The sequence below is a fragment of the Chinchilla lanigera genome, unplaced genomic scaffold, assembly GCF_000276665.1.
Source record: "Chinchilla lanigera isolate Chin_1 unplaced genomic scaffold, ChiLan1.0 scaffold00007, whole genome shotgun sequence".
Lineage (NCBI taxonomy): Eukaryota > Metazoa > Chordata > Mammalia > Rodentia > Chinchillidae > Chinchilla > Chinchilla lanigera.
The window spans coordinates 28,508,488-28,526,502 of record NW_004955408.1 but is presented as its reverse complement, the minus strand read 5'-3'; the positions used below and the strand labels follow the sequence as shown (position 1 = coordinate 28,526,502).

The following is an 18,015-nucleotide window of genomic DNA, read 5'->3' as shown; positions in this document are numbered from 1 at the left end:
AGAAAAGTTCGAAGCTGAGTGCACCTGGGACTTGTAAACAACAGGCTCTAGAGTTGGTGAGGAGTGGAATGCACCCACATATTGTAAAGTGGGCATAGTAATTTTATTCTCAGACAGAGTAAGTTTCAAGCTAAAAAAGATCCAAAGAGGCAAAGAAGGTCACTACATATTAGCTAAAGGAAGAATTCAATGGGAAAAGAAGACAATTGTAAACATATATAGGCTGAATACTGGTGCACCCAATTTCATAAAACAAGCATGTGCAAGCCATACACAAATAAACATTAACACAACCATAGTTGGTGATCTCAATATCTCATTTTCACAAATAGATCAACTAGACAAAAAATCAACAAAGAGGGGATGGGGATTTAGCTCAGTGGCAAAGTGCCTGCCTGGAAAGCGCAAGGTCATGAGTTCATTCCCGGTATCAGAGGAAAAACAAACAAACAAACAAAAACAAAAAACAAAAAATCAACAAAGAAATGTCAGAGCTGAACCACACTTTTGAACAAATAGATATGTAAAGAGTGTTTTACTCCACTGCATCAAAACACATTCTTCTCAGCAGCATGTGGAACTTCCTGCAAAATGGAATATATATATATATATATATATATATATATATATATATATATATATGCAGTCCTAATCAAAATATCAACAGTATTCCTCACAGAACTAGAAACAACAGTCCTAAAATTTATATGGAAGTAAAAGTGATCCGGAATAGCAAAAACAATCCTGAGCAACCAGAGCAAAGCAGGAGGCATCACAATCTTGGATTTCAAGTTATATTACAAAGCTAAAGTAATAAAAACAGCATGGTTGTAGTAAAACCATGTATCAGTGGAATAGAACTGAGGTTGCAGAAACAACTCTATGTGCATTCAACCATTTGATCTTTGACAAAGGGGCCCAAAGCATATGTTGGAGAAAAGGCAGCCATTTTATGTAATGATTCTGGAAAACCTGGCTACGCACATGCAGAATATGGAAGCTAGCTCCATGTCTTAGTATGTATTAAATTAAGGTCAAAATTGATCAAGGATGTAACTGTTAAACACTTAAACTGCTGTAGATCAAATAGATAAAACTCTTGAAGACATAGGCATAGACAAAGACCTTCTGAACAGAACCCCAATTGCACAAGAAATAGCATCAAGAATCAATAAGTAAAGTTATATGAAATTAAATAGATTCTGTACAGCAAAAGAAACAACCAAAAGAGTAAAGAGATAACCTACTAAATGGGAAAAATTTTGATAGCTACTCCTTGGACAGCAAATTAATATCTAGAATATATAAAGTACTAAAAAATTAGACCCTTCCAAAGCAAAAGACACAGAAGAGCAACTGAAATCGGCACTTTGCAGAAGAAGTAGCACAAATGGCCAGTAAATGTGAAAAAAATGTTGAACATTGTTGGAAATTAGAGAAATGCCAATTAAAGTATGCCTGAGATTCCATTTTAGTCTAGAAAGAATAGCAATCAACAAGAAATCAAATAATAAATGCTGGTGAGGCTGTGAGGGGAAAGGAATCCTTCTACAATGTTGGTAGGAATGGCCACTAGTGCAATTATGGAAATCAGTACTGAGATTTCACAAAAAACTAAAACTAGAAATTCCATTTGACCCAGCTTCTCCCTGCTAGGTATCTTCCCAAAAGAATTAATGAAATCATACCACAGTGACACATGTATACCCATGTTCATAGCAGCACAACTCATAATAGCTAAATCTAGGATGTGGCCTATATGTCCATCAGTAGATGAATTAATAAAGAAAATATATTTATATACAATGGAGTACTACTATACTATAAAGAAGGATATATTTGTTTTATTTGTGGAAAAATGCATGCACCTTGACACCATAATGTTCAGACAAACAAGCTTAAATACTGCCTAGTCTCTCTTATATGAGAAACCCAAAATACGTAGAGGAAAACAAAAGATAGGTAAAAGGAAACAGGGAGGTAGATCTTTTGCAAATGTGAAGGAGACCCAGAGATGAAATTTGAAGGCGGGGAGAAGCCATAAAATCAATTAAGATGTATCATGTACATTGTAGTGGTTATTGACTGCCAATTTGAGTGGGGAACACCGCCTGAATTGAGTCAGCATGGTTCTGGGCATAGAAATCCCACTCTAAGGAGGATGGTTATCAGGATGGTATAAAAGGAGAATGGGAGGGAAGGATTTCAGCAGATTTCCCTTGGAAGAGCTTTGTTGCTGCAGATTTTCCTCCAAAGAGCATCAGCTGTTTTCTTCAGAGGAGCTTAGGTCTTCACCTTCACCTTGGGCATCATCTCCTGGCTTTTGGCCCAGGTTCTTCAGCTTCTAGCCCTGGACTTTTGGCCTTGATACAGACTCTTTAGTTTCTAGCACTGACCCTTCAACCTCCTGATGCAGACCCCTTGGTCTTCTGTCATGGATCCTTTGGCCTCCTGATTGCAAACTCGTTTGGGACATTGCTGTGGGCTTCAGGGCTTTGGCCGGATCCTTTGGGTCTCTAACTTGCAGACAGATCTTTTGCACTCTTCTACATTTGACTTTGTAGACAGCCATTGTAGGCCAATCTTGTAAACTTCTGTGTTCTGCCTTAAATCTGATTCAGAGCATGTGCAATCTTTTGGGAAGCCTGGACCCAGCCCTGCAAGCTCTTGTAAGCACTGACCAATACATGCATATGCCAACTACCTACAATGAATGTAATCATTATGTATCACAAACATGTGCTAATAAAACAAAAACAAGTTCATATAGAATTCAAAGTCTATAAAATTCTGTCTCTTAATATATGCAGTTCAGTTCTCTTTGGTTTTTCCACAATAGCACAACTATTATCACTAATTTTAGAGTATTTTTATCATCCCCCAGGGAGATCCTGAATTCATTAGCAGTCACCAGGTCCTATTTTTCTACCACTCCTGCCCTTGGCAACCACTAATCTAGTTTTTTTGTTCAGTCAAACACAGCAGCACTTTATTAACAAGGACAGAGTAATATAATTACAAGGAAATACTCCAAAATCTAAAAGAAATGATATATTGGGTAACATAAAATGAATACTGTTATGGCTTGTGTCTAGATGTCCCTCCAAAACTTTATGGGGTCATAGGTGGGGCTTTTTCAGTGGTGGCTGGATCTAGAGTGTGTGATTGATTCGTGTTGCAATGTAGGACTAAGGTGGTACGGGGGGCTGGGGATTTAGTTCAGCGGCACAGCGCCTTCCTGGCAAGCGCAAGGTCGTGAGTTCGGTTCCTGGTACTGGAAAAAAAACAAAACAAAAAAACAAAACGAAACTAAAAACTAAGGTGGTACGATTAAAGGTGTGTGATTACTTAATCAGTCCACTGATTTGTGGACTGATTAATCCCAGTAGCCTAGATAGAATAATTAACCCCTAATCCCAGTAGCCTAGATAGAATATAAAAGGGGCAGAAAGATGCTGCTAAGGTCCCTTGCTTGCTCTCACCTGCCCACTTGCTGTGGACTGTTTCTTCTCTGTGATGCCCCTTTGCCATGCCACGTTGCCTTGGAGCCAACCAACTATGAACTGAAATTGCTGCAGACTGTGAACTAAATAAACCTTTACCTCCTTTAACTCTGGGTGATGGGTATTTTGTCTCCCAAGGAGAAATGTAACAAAGACAAATACCAACAAGGGTAGGCATCCAACATAGCCCACAGCTATTGATGAGATCAAGCATGTTCAGGGTGGTATGGCCATAGATGCTCAAAGCTGTTGAATGTGTAAGTGGCTTTACTTTGGGAAAGGTAATGAATGGTCATAAACCCATGACTAGAAAGAGGAGCCATTTGACCCAATATTAATTGGGTCAAACAGTCCTGCTAGATTTTAATACTGTGTGGTATTGATTTTCTATGTAATGAAGTCAATCTTTATGTTCTTGGTAGGGGCCATTAATCTTTTTGATTGAGACAGTTTGAACCCATCTAACTTCTGAATACTGGGTCTAAATCTACATTGCAACATGAATCAATCACTTGCAACACTGATATATTTTCTTGAAATCATCAGTGGTACTAAATCAACATGTTAACATAATCTGAAAACAAAAGTGATAAAGGGCATAAAGCTGCCATCTATAATATGTGCACATATATGAATAGTATCCCATGTTCTAGTATAACATGACAGAGATTCTGTGGTTAAAATTATTGAAGACAATTACTGTATTCTCTTGTGTGGCCATTCATTTAATCAAGTGAAGAACAGCAGTGTTTTGACAAGGTTTTTTAAAAATCACATGGTATTTCTAAGCAAATATTTGGAATGCTCAGAAGATTCCACTCTTGGTCTGCCAGAGCCTCCTGAGACACAACCTAAAGTGGGACTTGATAAGAACAAGCATCTTCAGACTCTATTTGAAAGAGCAGAAATAGTTTCTGTTTAAATCCTGGGAAACCCCTGGTAATGTGCCTTATTTGTGAGATGCCAAAAAGATCAAATCAGGAAAGATAAAGGATGCAACAGATATCAAGGTGGGCAAATGCCCTGCAATCTTCAGTCCTCAGAATGAGGCAGAACGAGGTGGGATAAGTAGGATCTCACTAGTTTGAGGAAGATGTTTTCTTATGTGATGCATGAGAAATTATTTTATGAAAATGCAGGGATGGAAGAGGAGGAAGTCCTGTGTTTTTTGCTGTGTTACCGTTGTTATGTACCTAGTGTCATTGAGACTAGTTTAAAAACAGCCTGGAACAAGAACATTCTAATCACCAGGCACCTTTTCTTCCTTTCTTCTTTGTTGCTGTTTCGTTGCTGGAGCCCTTACAGGTTTCTGGAGTCCTTGAGGGGGAGAATAATGTTACTTGTAGAGGTAGGTACTGTCGCTATATTGCCAGGTCTTGGGGAGGTGGGTCACAGTTTTTTGGCATCCAGTTCAGAGGAAGTCCCTATAGTTGCTCCCTAAGTCCCTTTTCTAATTGGATCCTCCTTTTGACCCTTCTTTTTTCTTTGGTAATAAGAAAATTCTTTCATAGGTAGCCATATTTCTGGATCTGGTATAACTCTTGGGTTTTAATTCTTAGGCAGTTTTCCCTCCTTTTTCTTCTTCTTTTTCAAATCTTCCTGTCCTGGATAGATAGTTTTTGGTTAACTATCTCCAGTAACCTTGGTTCATATATGCATAACACCAGGAGAATTTTCGAGAGCCTCAACATGTACTGTTAGAGAGATACTATTTAGATGAGAGCAAATGTTTTCTAGGAGCTGCTGCTTTCTCTGGATCTGCAAGTGCCAAGGTGTTTCTTTTGGATTTTCTCTCCATAGCTTTTCAAGATCACTGATCACCTCCTTCATCTGCTCATATTTGAGTTTGTCTCTTATCCAGGATAAATGGGCAGAACATTTGGGCTGATGGTTTTGATACCAACGGATAGCCTGTACAAAGACCTCAATGACCCTATCAGTATCTTTCTTGTGGCTTTACATGGTTGTTAATGCAGACATCATTCCCGGATTATTCTTTAACTCTTCTTGTTGCAGAAAAGCTGTAGCAGACTGAATAGAAAACTCTTTGCACCAAGGAGTTTGGAAGGCAACTTTTATTTACCTCAGTGGGCTGATGAAGGACCAGTCCCCAAAGCATCAGCACTGCCTTAAAGTAAAACACCAACTTACATACTTTTTGTAAGTAGCAAGTCTAGAGTCGATAATGGGTTACTTTATAATTGGTTGCATACATTTTGTCATATGTTGTCAGGCAGAAGTGTCCAGGGTAATTTTAAGTAGAGAGGCTCATTTATCATGAGGCAGGAAGATCGGAGGTGGGGGTGGTTAGAGGCCCGGCAAGCAGACAAGATTTAGTGTGACCTCGACAGGATTAGTCTGCATCTCAGATAGATAGTCCTTGAAACAGTTTAGAAAAACAAATATGTGTGTAGGGCATTGTGCAGCTCGCCAGATAGACCTGAGTCAATTATTTCTGAGTTTCAGCTGTATGGCCAAGGTCAGCTGAGTCTGACTGCCCAATTATGAAGCTATAGCTTTTAAGAATTTTTTTTATTGCAGTTTATTTTCCACTACATTCTAAGTTCTCAATATCAGACATGCTTTGGAAATATTACCTTGAGAAATTTTCACCTGTGCCTTATGGTCACCTTAATTTCAGCGGTGTTTTCTGGATGCTGACCTGAAAATTCCTGAAGCATCTCTATTGCTTTTATTTTTCATGGCTGCTTGGATTAACACAGGCAGGAGATGCTCGAGAATTTGGGACCATAAATCAGCGGGCATTTTGCAGTATTGTTCTGCCTGGTTTGTGTACATAACAAGTAAAGCTTTGTTAAATTCTACAGCTTGCCTTTGTTTCTTGAGAAGCTTAAATTTTACTCCTGTGGTAATTTCACCTTCTTGGAATCAAAGACATTTTAGTCCTTGTTAATGGTAATGTTGTTATTTGCAAGTACAGCTAGCAATCCCCTATCTGTTGGCTTTAATTTCATTATCTGATTGTAAAGTTGCAAAGCCTTTTCTGTACAACCCTAAAGCTGCAGAATAGTTCTGCCTGTGAGTGTTTCTCTGTCCCATCAGAATCTTCTGAAAATGAAAGCCACGAAAGATCTTCAGATTTTGTAGGACTTTCACACCTTATGCAGCTGTCTTTATCCCATCAGTGCACATGTAACAATGTAGCACAGTTTGTGTGTGCCTTCTTGGAGGCCCATGTTTTCTGGAATCATTTTTTCCCAATTGTTTTGAGCTATAGCAACTCCTGAAAGTTTGCTTTCTTTTCCTCATGACAGTTTCAGATGAGATCTTTATACACAGCTAGGCATTCATCATAGCATTCCAAGCAGTAGAACAATTGTCTATAAAGTTCTTTTAGTTTGTCTTCTGGTTTGCACTTTCGGTTCTGTTGAGCCTGTCTACCCAATGCCTTCTCAAAGGAGAGGGAGAGTTAAATTGGTTGAAACTTCGGTATGCATATTGATGATATTCAAGACTTCGTTGGAAATTGCATTCTGAATAGAGCAGATCAGTTTACAGTGCAGGGCACTTATATCATCCTGTTGATCTGTAGTATTTTTTTGATGGTCTTCAGACTGCATGGGAAGTTGTGGTTCTGTTATTGGACACTGGTGTGTCCAGTGGAGCCTGTCCAGTGGTTCCAGGCTCTTGTTCCTTTCAAAGAATTGGTCAGTTCAGTCAATTAACATAAAAGTTTAACACTATTGCAAGTTAAGGGGCTAGATATAATTTAGTGGCACAGCGCCTGCCTGGCAAGTGTGAGGTCCCGAGTTCTATTTCTAGTACCAAAAAAAGAAACGTAAGGGAAGGTTAAAGAATAAAAGAAGAAGAGAAAACAAGTAGAAGTGAAAAGAAGCAAGGAACTACACCCTGCGTATAGATCAGGTTATTCAAAGACTAAAGCCAGTGGTCGAAGACCCAACAGCTGCTGTCTTTAAAAAAAATTTTCTTTATTAATTCATGTTTGTAATTCAGGCAGTTTACAATCATTTTGTGGAGCGGTTACATGTACATATTACAGCTTGTTGTTGTTTGTTTGGTTTGCTAACCTCCTTCCCTCCCACTCCCTCCTCCTCTGGTTCCCCATCACTGTTTTCTTATTGATAGTGTCTTAGTGCTTGTTATGCCATAGGTCTCATTTATATTGATTGGCATTACTACGATTGTGCACATGGCACATCTTTACTCCTCTCATTTCCCCATCCTCTCCTCCATGACCTTGTCCTTATTCTCTCAGACCACTTCCCCATTGGATAAGATCTGTCCCCTTGTCCCTTTCTATCCATTCTTTATATCTTTTTTTCTATTCTGCACTGTGATTTGACAGGTTTCTGTGGTCAGCAGGTCATGCCTTACTGTCCAGCCTCACTACCATGCCCTAATCTCCTGTCTCAGTTGTGTTCATAACAGATAGCTCACTTCACTCCACAGTGCAAGCACTGAAACTCCCCACCCCTCCTGCTGCCATTGTTTGCCATCTTGGAGGAGACCATGAATCTACTTTGTCTTTATGGATTTGCCTCTTATGGACATTTAATTTAAGTGAAAATACACAATATGTTACATGTATTCTGTCCATTTTTACTTAGTATAACCTTTTAAAGTTCATTCATGTTATAGAATGTATCAGTACTTTATTCTTTTTGATTGCTAAATAATATTCCATTGCTGAATAATATTCCATAAGTATATGTACCACATTTTGCTGATCCATTCCTCAGTGGTAAACATTTGGGTCGGTTTTATTCTTTAGACAGTTCGGGTACTTTTAGTCTTTTTAGGAATTTGTTCATTTCATCCAGATTCTAATGTTTGTAAACATAGTATTCTATTATAATTATCTTTGTTTCTGTAAAATTAGTCCATAATGTTTCCACTTACATACCTGGTTTTAGTAATTTGATTTTTTTATTTTAAAGAGGAAAAAAATCAATAAAAACAATGATACAGAATTTCAGAACAAGACAATAGGAAATTAAAAATGGTTAATATATTGCATATTGTTATCTTCAAAGTAGTTGCTCAGATTATAAGATATAGGCATGCAAAACTTATCAAATAATATAAGCATAAAATGTTCTTTTCAGTGAGCAAATAGAAATTAGTAGTACAATTGTCTTATCTATCTTGTATATATATATTTTTTCCTCTTCCTTTTTTTCTCCTTTCCCCCTTCCTAGTTGTTCTTTCCTTTTTTTTTTTGGTACTGGGAATCAAACTCAGGACCTTACGCTTGCTAGGCAGGCACTTGTGCTGCTGAGCTACATCCCCAGCCCATGTTCTTTCCTTTTGAACAAATTCTTTCCTTTTCACAATATATTATAGATTTGGATTTATTTACTTTTTCACTTTCTCATACTAGGGATACTATATGATGTTTACACATTTGAGTCTGATTTATTTCACTTATGAGTATGGTCTCTAGTTGCATCTATTTACCTATAAAAGTCTTGAGTTTATCCTTTTTATATCTGAGTAGTATTCCATTGTATAAAAATACCACATCTTTTTTATCCATTCCTCAGTTGATGGACATCTGGGTCATTTCCAAGATTAAGCTACTACAAGTTGTGCTGTTATAAACATAGGTGCACATATATCCTTGTGGTTTGATGTTTTTAATTCTTCTGGGAAAATACTCAGAAGGGGAATAGCTGGGTTAAGTGGGATTCCTAATCCTAGTATTGTGAGGAATCTCCAAACTGATTTCCACAGTAGTTTCACCAATCTACACTCCCACCAGCAGTGGAGTAGTGTTCTTTTATCCCCACAGCCTCTCCAGCATTTGTTATTGGTTGAGTTTTTGATGATAGCCATTCTTTCTGGGGTGAGATGGAATCTCAGTGTTGTTTTAATTTGCATTTCTTGAATGACCAGTGGTGTTGAACATTTTTTCATATATTTATTTGCTATTTCTATTTCTTCATCTGAGAAGTGTGTATTCATTTCAGATGCCCATTTTTGGACTGGATCTTTGAATTTTGGAGGATTGAATTTGGAGGATTCTAATGGGCTTTCCTTTATAAGTGATCTGTTCCTCTCCTCTAACAATTGTAATATTCTGTTTTTGTGCTGAATTTCTGGGATCTTGATTATTACATGTCTGGGTGTAGATTTATTTTGGTCATGGCTGTTTCGTCATGGCTGTTTGGAGCTATATGCTTCACTTAACTGTATGTTAGATTGTGTTCCTTTGCTTGGGAAATTTCCTGCTGTTTCTTCTGCAAATAGTTTTTTATGTCATTTGTGTTGAGTCCTGCTGTTTCGCTAACACTTATTAGTCTTACATTGTTTTTCTTTGCATCATCTTGCAGCTGTTGAATTGTTATTTCCTGGGTCCTTGTTATTTTTAGGAAACCTTTCCCTTTGTGATCATTAGCCATGATCCTGTCTTCAAGGTCTGAAAGTCTATCTTTAGTTCTGTTCAAGTCGTTTTGCCAGCTTTCAATGAAATTTTAAAAATTTCCTGTATATCTCTTTGAATCTGTTTCATGTATTCTATTTCTTTCCTATATTGTTCATTCAAGGTGTCCATCATTTTTCTATGTTCTTCTATTTTACTATCTATGTGTTCTCTAGCTATATTGAGCACTTTCTTCATTATGGTTGTCATTTCTTTTTTCTTTGAGAGATTATTTCTGATTTGATTTCCTCTATAGCTTCATGGATTTGTTTTTTTTACTGCAATTGGTATCGTTTCAGAAATTTCAGGTGTGTGTCTTCCAATTTCTTCTATGTTGCTGTCTCTTGGACTTGGTATGGGTGGGCTGGAGGTCTGAGATTGCATTTTGCTTCTTCATCTTTTTTTTTTGGTACCAGGAATTGAACTCATGACCTTGTGCTTGCCAAGCTGCTCCTTAATTTTGTTATTTTCTGTTTCAAAAATTTTTTTATTTTGTTTTCTGTGATGATCCTTGTGAGTTTTTGTAGTAGGCAGCTATAACACTAGTATCAAGTCCTTTCTAGAAGTCTGTTCTTAAGGCATATCTTCTGTGTGTGGGAGATTCTTCATTTGTGTCTGTCCCAAGATCCTACCTTCCCAATTACTTGAGAGGGGGATGTTGATATCTGTTTGGCTCAGTGCCCAGTCCTTTGGTGTAGGGTTGTGGAGAGGTTATTACCCCAGATCTTTCCAGTATTATTACAAAAGGGAGAATAACTGATTACAACAGATGTGACATGCTAGCTAAAGTAGTACAATTAGCAATAATGATAGCAACAAGCACAATTTAGAATCTGACAAACTATGGTAACTTTTGATTTTGTACTGTATACCATAGGAGTAAAGTTTATAGTTGTATAACAGAACTGATTGCAAATTAGGAGTTTGTACGCAAAGTGTTTCCCCTTTGTAGAGTGGTTTTACCCCGCAGTGGGGAAATTTAGGGAGGACAGTGTATAAAACAAAGATAACTGGAAAGGAAGTAGAAGCAAGGCTGGAAGACAAAGTATGGTCTTGCAAGGTTTGGGAACTAGAGAAGGGGTATAAAAGAAAGAATGACAGAGTATTCCAGAGATTATCTAAACTTGTTCTCTGGGTTTGAGGGGTGGGATTAGTTTTCTGTGGTTGGAGTTCTCCACAGCCACTTAGAAAATAGTGAAAAAAGGAAAAAAAAGGACAAAAGAAAAAATCGAGAAAAAAGAAAAGAAAAAAGAAAAAGGAAATGAAAATAAGATAAAAGAAAGAGAAAACAAGATAAAATAAAATAATATTAAAAGAAAGGGGGCTCCCCTCCACTTGCTTCTTTTCGATGCATCTTTGTCCCTGAGCACAGTGCTGGTTCATCTAACTTATCACCTGTTGGCTTGTATTTCAGACTTTTCCATCTCACTGGTCTTGCCTGTTCATTCTGTATGCCCTAGTCAGGGTCCTACTCTGTGGCTGGTATTCCCCTGGTGGCTTGGTCCCATAATGTAGGGGGAGGGGCCAGAACCTGAATTCCTCTGGAGAAGCTGGTTGTCTAGTACTGGCTTCTTGCTGGGCTGGTTGCCAGTCTTGTGGTGTAGTGGGAGGGGCCAGACATATGGATTCATCTGGTGGGCTGGTTGCTGACTCAGTAATTTGTTTTATTTTTTTCTCAGTCACTTCAGTTAATTTTGTTGAGTTTTATAAACAACTTTGATCTCTTTAAATTCCTCTATTGTTATTCAATTCTCTATTTTATTTATTTATTGTTGCCCTAATTATTTGTTTGCCTTCTGTGTGTTTTAGGTTTAATTTGCTTTTCTGCTGCTGCCTTTTTTTCTTTTTGTGGTATTGGTGATTGTCTCTAGAGGTGTTATATAACTAAACTACCTTCCCAGCCATTTTTATTTTTTATTTTGATATAAGGTCTTGCTAAGGCACCCAGGCTAGTCTTGCACTTGTGGTGGTCCTGCTTCATCCTGCCAGGTAGTACAGGTATGTGCTGCCATACCAGGCTTCTAATATTTTAAGGTAGAAGTTTAGGTTATTGATTTGAGATCATATTTCTTTTTTACTAACATATTTGTAACTATAAATTCTTTTCTGAGTATGTTTTTAACTGCATCTTACAGATTTTGATATAATATGTTTTAATTTTCATTATGTCAAGTAGGTTTCTAATTTTCCTTGTGATTTTTTGGAATGTTGTTGTAGTCAGAGTTTGCAAGGGAAATCATTTAATACAGGACACATAATTTACAGGATTATTTTATAATATTCACCAAAGAGTGAAATGCAAAAGAGTGTGGGAGATCTGTCCACACTCAAAGAATCCAGCTGAGGGCCTGGATCCCACAGCAATGTCCTGCATGAGTCCAGCTGAAGACCTAGAGCCAATCACAATGCCTCCCCTACAAGTCCAGCTGGAGGCCTAGAGCCCACGACAATGTCTTATGCAAGTCTGTTTCATGGATCTGCATTGGAAGGCCAAAGGTGAGTGGTAGAAGCTAGAAAGTGTATCAGTAGGCTGAGGAATCTGCACTAGAGCCATGAAGCAATGCTTAAAGTAAGGACCAGAGCTCCCCTAAAAAGTACCACAGGCATCCTCAGTGACAACGAGGTTCTCAGCTCCTCTGATGATGAGAAGAGCCAAGTTCATATCTCAAAAGCTAGCCTGACAAGCTCCTTGAGGAGGCTGAACAATACACCATCTTCCCCTCTGGAGCCAGGAAGCAATGCTCAAAGTAAGGATCAGAGGTCCCCCAAAGTAAACTGTAGCCATTCTCAGTGACAAGGTCCCGAGCTCCATCGATGATGAGAACAGCTGAGTTCGTATCAGGAGAGTCAGCACAGCAAAATTTCCAGGAGAACCAATAGCCTCCCTCTTCCTCTCCAGTTCTCCTTTTTATATTATTGTCAACAATCCTCAGGTGGGCCCTCCACACCCAGCACTGCACTGATTCACTTGATAACCATATACATTTCCTTAAACCTTAGTCTCTAGTGGCAAATTTATGAAAAGTTAACATGTCTTGGTCTATTCAGATTTACATTAATATAACAATTACATATATACAGTTCTTATAACACTCATTCCTGCACCAAAAGCAAAATAGTCAAAGGAGAACCAAAATTCAAGGTTAAAACCACAATACTTTCACTAATTAACCTGATTACAAACATATGTCTAAAAATGACATTAAAATCATAGTAAAAGAACTATTACAATCACAGTCCTTGCTTCCCATTAACAACAGGGCATGGCAAGGTAGTCAATATTTTTGATCAGATGCTATTCCTACTGGTCAGCCTTTGCAATGCCTGATCAAGGCATCTGTTAAGTCATTTCCCAGTGAGAGGAGGGGCTTAGTTCTTGAACCATGATACCCTACATAGTCAGGTTTTTGGCCACATTTCCATATGTCTTGCCATAGGTTGGCACTTCACAAGGGACAGTACCTTATCATTCTTGAACTACCCAAGCCAGCAGCCAGAGCATCAGTCCCCTAAAGATGGCCCAACTATCCATGCACACATGCAAGGGGCTTTCTCTATGCATCACAAATAATTACACTGCCCACAACTCTGCCCATTGGCTTGCCCTGCCTGTTTTGATTTCAAACCAGAGTACTTCTGTGTTGGACTAGACAGTGACTGTTGTCCATTGTGGGGTCTTGGGTCACAGCTAGACCTATCAGTATGCCCAGCATCAGCCAGAGGTCCCTCTTTCCCTTTTGCATAGGGGCCAGGAGTCATTTCCTGTAGACTATCCTCCTGGATGGGTTCCTAGGCCATATATGTCATGGGCCCCCAAACCATTGTGGATCTGGCTGCCAATAGACTGGCCAAAAAAGAGGATCACTTTTAGAGGTATATCCCCCAATGCATGAGAGTAGGGGCCTATTGCCCTTCACTCCTGGGATGGGCTATTCATGTCCATACCCAGCTCTCTATTGGGTATTTTGTGTGTACTTTCATTGTCTGTTATCGTGTGATCCCTCACAGACATGTGGAGCAGTGATGGAGACCACTGTGAAGCAGCCTGAGCAGGACTTAAATTAACCCATTGGCTTTTTGTGTTCACTTGTGAATCTGTCCAAGGCCTTAGGGTCCTTGCCTGGAAATGGATGGTGGACTCATAGTAAGTAAACCTCTGTGAGTCAATCCCTAGTAAAGCTTGTAGTGGTGGATGAAGCCGGAAAGCCTCAAAGGATTGCAGCCATGGACACCTGGATCTGATCTCAACTAGATAAAGACTATAGCCTCAGGCATCTCACTCCTGGGTGGAATAATTTAATCCTTATTATGGATTAATTTAATACCTTGCTTGCAGAAGTCCTTGACTAATTCTGTCCTTTTTGAGTACTCCCCTCCCTTCTTCTGATAACCAAATAAATATGGGCCACCCAGAGAAGGTCTTGGTCTTAGCCCTGAGAGAATCCCGAATTCTGTGAGAGGGCTTTGATCCTCTGGAGCCCTGAAATCATTCCATTTGCCTCTTTTTATTTAGCCTTCACTGTACACTTGTTTGGGAATTGTGGACCTGATCAGCCCACAATAACTAAGGAATATTATTAACCCAATAGAGCAATGTACAGTGCTGCTGTTTTTCAATCAAGAAATACCAGCTCTTGGCTCCCTTCCACAACTGTGACTAAAACCCAACAGGGTGCTTCAAGTTCCCTTGTTTTTGCCATAGATCTCAGCTAAATCCATTGTCATCTACACTGACAGGATAAATGGCAGGTTATGGTTAATGACTAGTAGGGCTTGCACTTATGCACTTTGAATCCTGAAAAGCAGCTTCCATTGGTCTATCAGCCCCATGTTGTTCTGCTTTTGGTCATAAAGGGCACAGCAGTGTAGTTAGGTGTGGTATGTCTGCCAAAAACCTAGCAAGCCCACATATGTCTGTAATTGGCACACAGTTGTGGGACCATATAACACCCAAGAATTTGACAGACAAGCCAGTTCCCTGGACCATGTTTTTATCTACAGCCTACCCCCATGCCAGCAAAGCATCCTTCAGACTGTGCATGGTGGCTTACAGATCTGCAAGCCAATCACAATCTGATTACCTGCTTCTGAAGATATTTCTGGAGGAGGCAGTGCTTCCCATGCTTTGAAACATGAGCACTGAAATATCCAGCAATTGCTTAAGGTCCTCCTCTATCTCCTGCAGTTGGCCAGCCAAGGCCATCTACTTCTTGATTTATGCAGTGGAAGAGAGTGAAGAACTACCCCCACTAGTTCATGGTGAGTGAAAGAAATTTGTCTATTGCTTCCAGGGTTTGCAAGATATCCCTGGGCTCCAAATGGACTGTTTCTCAGTTCTATGGGGTCTTCCAAGCCACCAAGAAGGTGGCCATAGGTAGTCATGGCAAGGCTGGGGGTCACTTAGCCATTCCCCAGGGCTCTCTCTCACCTTTGGGTGCTGTTTCACAGCCTCCATGTGACCACTCACCTCAGCATCTAGACTAGTTGTCAGCCACTGGGGAGGGGAGCAAGAGAAATTTTCATGAGTGAGGTTATTAGGTTAAAGAATGCACATGTGCAAGACAGCAACAACAACAGCAGGCAGCGTGGGGCAGAGCAGAGCACAAGAGCACCCTGTGTCTTTATTGTATAATTCTTATACAGGTTGTTATCACATATTTACATTCTTGTATAATGCTGTAACCAGCTCAAGTGTGTTTACCTGTGCTACGTCTTGGTTATATAACTGTATCCCACTGTGTGCCTGAGCTAGACAAGCAGGGTTGTGTCCTCAGGTGTCCTTAGATGCTCCTGAGCTTTGAAGCTGTCTGAGTTGTTCCCCACAAATGTAAAAAAGCAAATTTTACTATTTTATATTTTAAAAATAAAAAAAATAGATTCCTGCCTTGCTGAGTTGTTATTGGTATTCAGTAAATTTTATCTGCTTCATCAAGGGTACTTAACAAATGGTAGTTGCTCTAACTTTTTCCAGGTGGTATGGAATAAAGGTTCCATATTAGAACCTGTATTATGAGACACAATACCTGACACTTACACTTTAAAGGAGGGAAGATTTAATTTGGCTCATGGTTTTAAGGGATTCAGTCCACAGTTGATAGAAGGGCATAGCAGGGGAAAGCTGTTTACCTTATAGCAGCCAGGAAGCAGGGATAGAATGGAGGAGCTGGGGACAGCAACATACCCTGTCAGGTCATTCCCCCAGTGACTTGCCTCCAATCAGTTCCCACCTTCTAATATCACATTCAGCTATGCTAATAAGAAGGCTGAACATTCATTAAATTCTTGCCTGTACTCCAAAACACTAGATACTGCCCCAATCTGTGATGGGCAGATTACTTTTTCTATCTCTCTCTGCATAATACAGAAGTTATTTCAAGCCTCCAACTTAGCCCAGCTCGCAGCACTTACATACTTCCTGCCACTCTTGCAGTCACTCATCTCCAAGCCACTCCCCTCTTCATGAATTAATAAAATCCAGATTTGGCCCTGGGTTGAGGCCTTTGTTCTGGGCAGCCATTGTTCTAGTTGGACTTAGCCCCTTGGCTCCCCACAATTACAAATACGCCTTAGTATCTTTATTCTGATGATACGTTGCCCTGGAAGTAGTAGGTTGGAATTAATTTACTAGAATTCCAGTCATTTTTTCATGGGATTATAAATGAAGATTTCTGGGGCTGGGGATTTAGCTCAGCGGCAAAGCACCTGCCTGGCAAGTGCAAGGTCATGAGTTCAATTCCTGGTACCAGAAGAAAAACAAACAAAAAATATATAAATGAGGATTTCTGTAGCTTGTTACCTGTGTGTACTCCTCTATAGAAAAGGTAATAATTGCCTTTATCCTATTCTGTTCTTAAGCAGGTTAGATGACTTAGTACAGGCAAGAATTTAATGAATGTTCACCCTTCTTATTAGCATCATGTATTGTTTTCTCTATACAGTCATGTGTCACTTAAAAATAGGGATATGTTCTGAGAGATTCATTATTAGGCAGTTTTATTGTTGTACAATCATTCACGGAAACCCAGATGGTATAGCCTACTCCACACCTAGGTTATGTGGTGTAGCTACAGTGATATAAGTGGTCCATCATTGACTGAGATGTCTTTATGCAGCATGTATCTGTGTTGATTTTTGCGGAGACAAGCGGGGAGGTGCAGTGTGTGTCCCTGGCCTTAGTGTGGGTGAGCAACCCAGATAGCCTCTGCTGGCATCAGCCTTTGCTGACCAAAACAGCAAATGTGATGGTATGAAAGCAGGAGCTGTGAAGATATTTGCTCTTCCTACGATTCCTGGAGGGTGGACGTGAGGTAGGGAGGGAGACAGGACCCTGGTGAAGGCCTTTCTTTGTATAATTAATGTGCTCCGTTCTTTTGCCATTGATGAGGCTCTTAAAGTATTTGTAAACTGGCTGGCTTTTATAGCAGCAGGAGATCACAGCCTTTTCATTTCCCCAGTCTGAGGGAGGGCCTTCCTTTTGAGAATGGTGGCATAAAGTGACTGCAGCATTAATAATTGATTGGCTGGCTGCCACACTGGATTCTATTTAAGGGCCTCTTGAAATTTTATTCCAGGGCTCTGAAAGACTGGTTTTGTTAGTGCCTTTAATGTCTTTCTGTGGGAGCTTATGCTCGTATGAAGCCTGTGTATTGCCGTGTGCTTTCCAGAGTGTCTGTGTGTCTAACAGAGGTTTCAAGCTCTGCGCTATAGATAATCACAGCTATATACTTTGTTCTCTGCGGTGTGTAGTAGACTTTTTTGGTTTTGCTACTGCTTGGATATATAAAAATTCAGTAAAGTAGGTAAGGAAGAATAGAGAATGAGGTGGATTTTTTAGTAGTTAAAAATGTAATTTTGCTGTATATGAACATATATATAATTTTATGTATTAAGCACTTAATAAAACAGTGACCTAATTTTAAGATTTATAATATTATTATTACTGGGAAATACTGCACTTAAAAATACTCAGAAATAGAGTTTAAAGATAACTATAACTCTATCATTAATGTGGTAATCAGGAGCTTTGTGAAATTCAGGAACAAAGCACGCAGTATAAGGGCTACAGCAACCCTTAAAAGTCATTTAAGTGTGTGTGTGTGTGTGTGTGTG

The 18,015-nt window shown here is 39.3% G+C and overlaps 1 pseudogene; it reads right to left on the bottom strand.

The window, feature by feature from the left end:
• Nucleotides 1-4,743: 4,743 nt before the first annotated feature.
• LOC102026946 lies at nt 4,744-16,344 on the bottom strand (annotated as a pseudogene).
• Between the last annotated feature and the right edge of the window lie 1,671 nt (nt 16,345-18,015).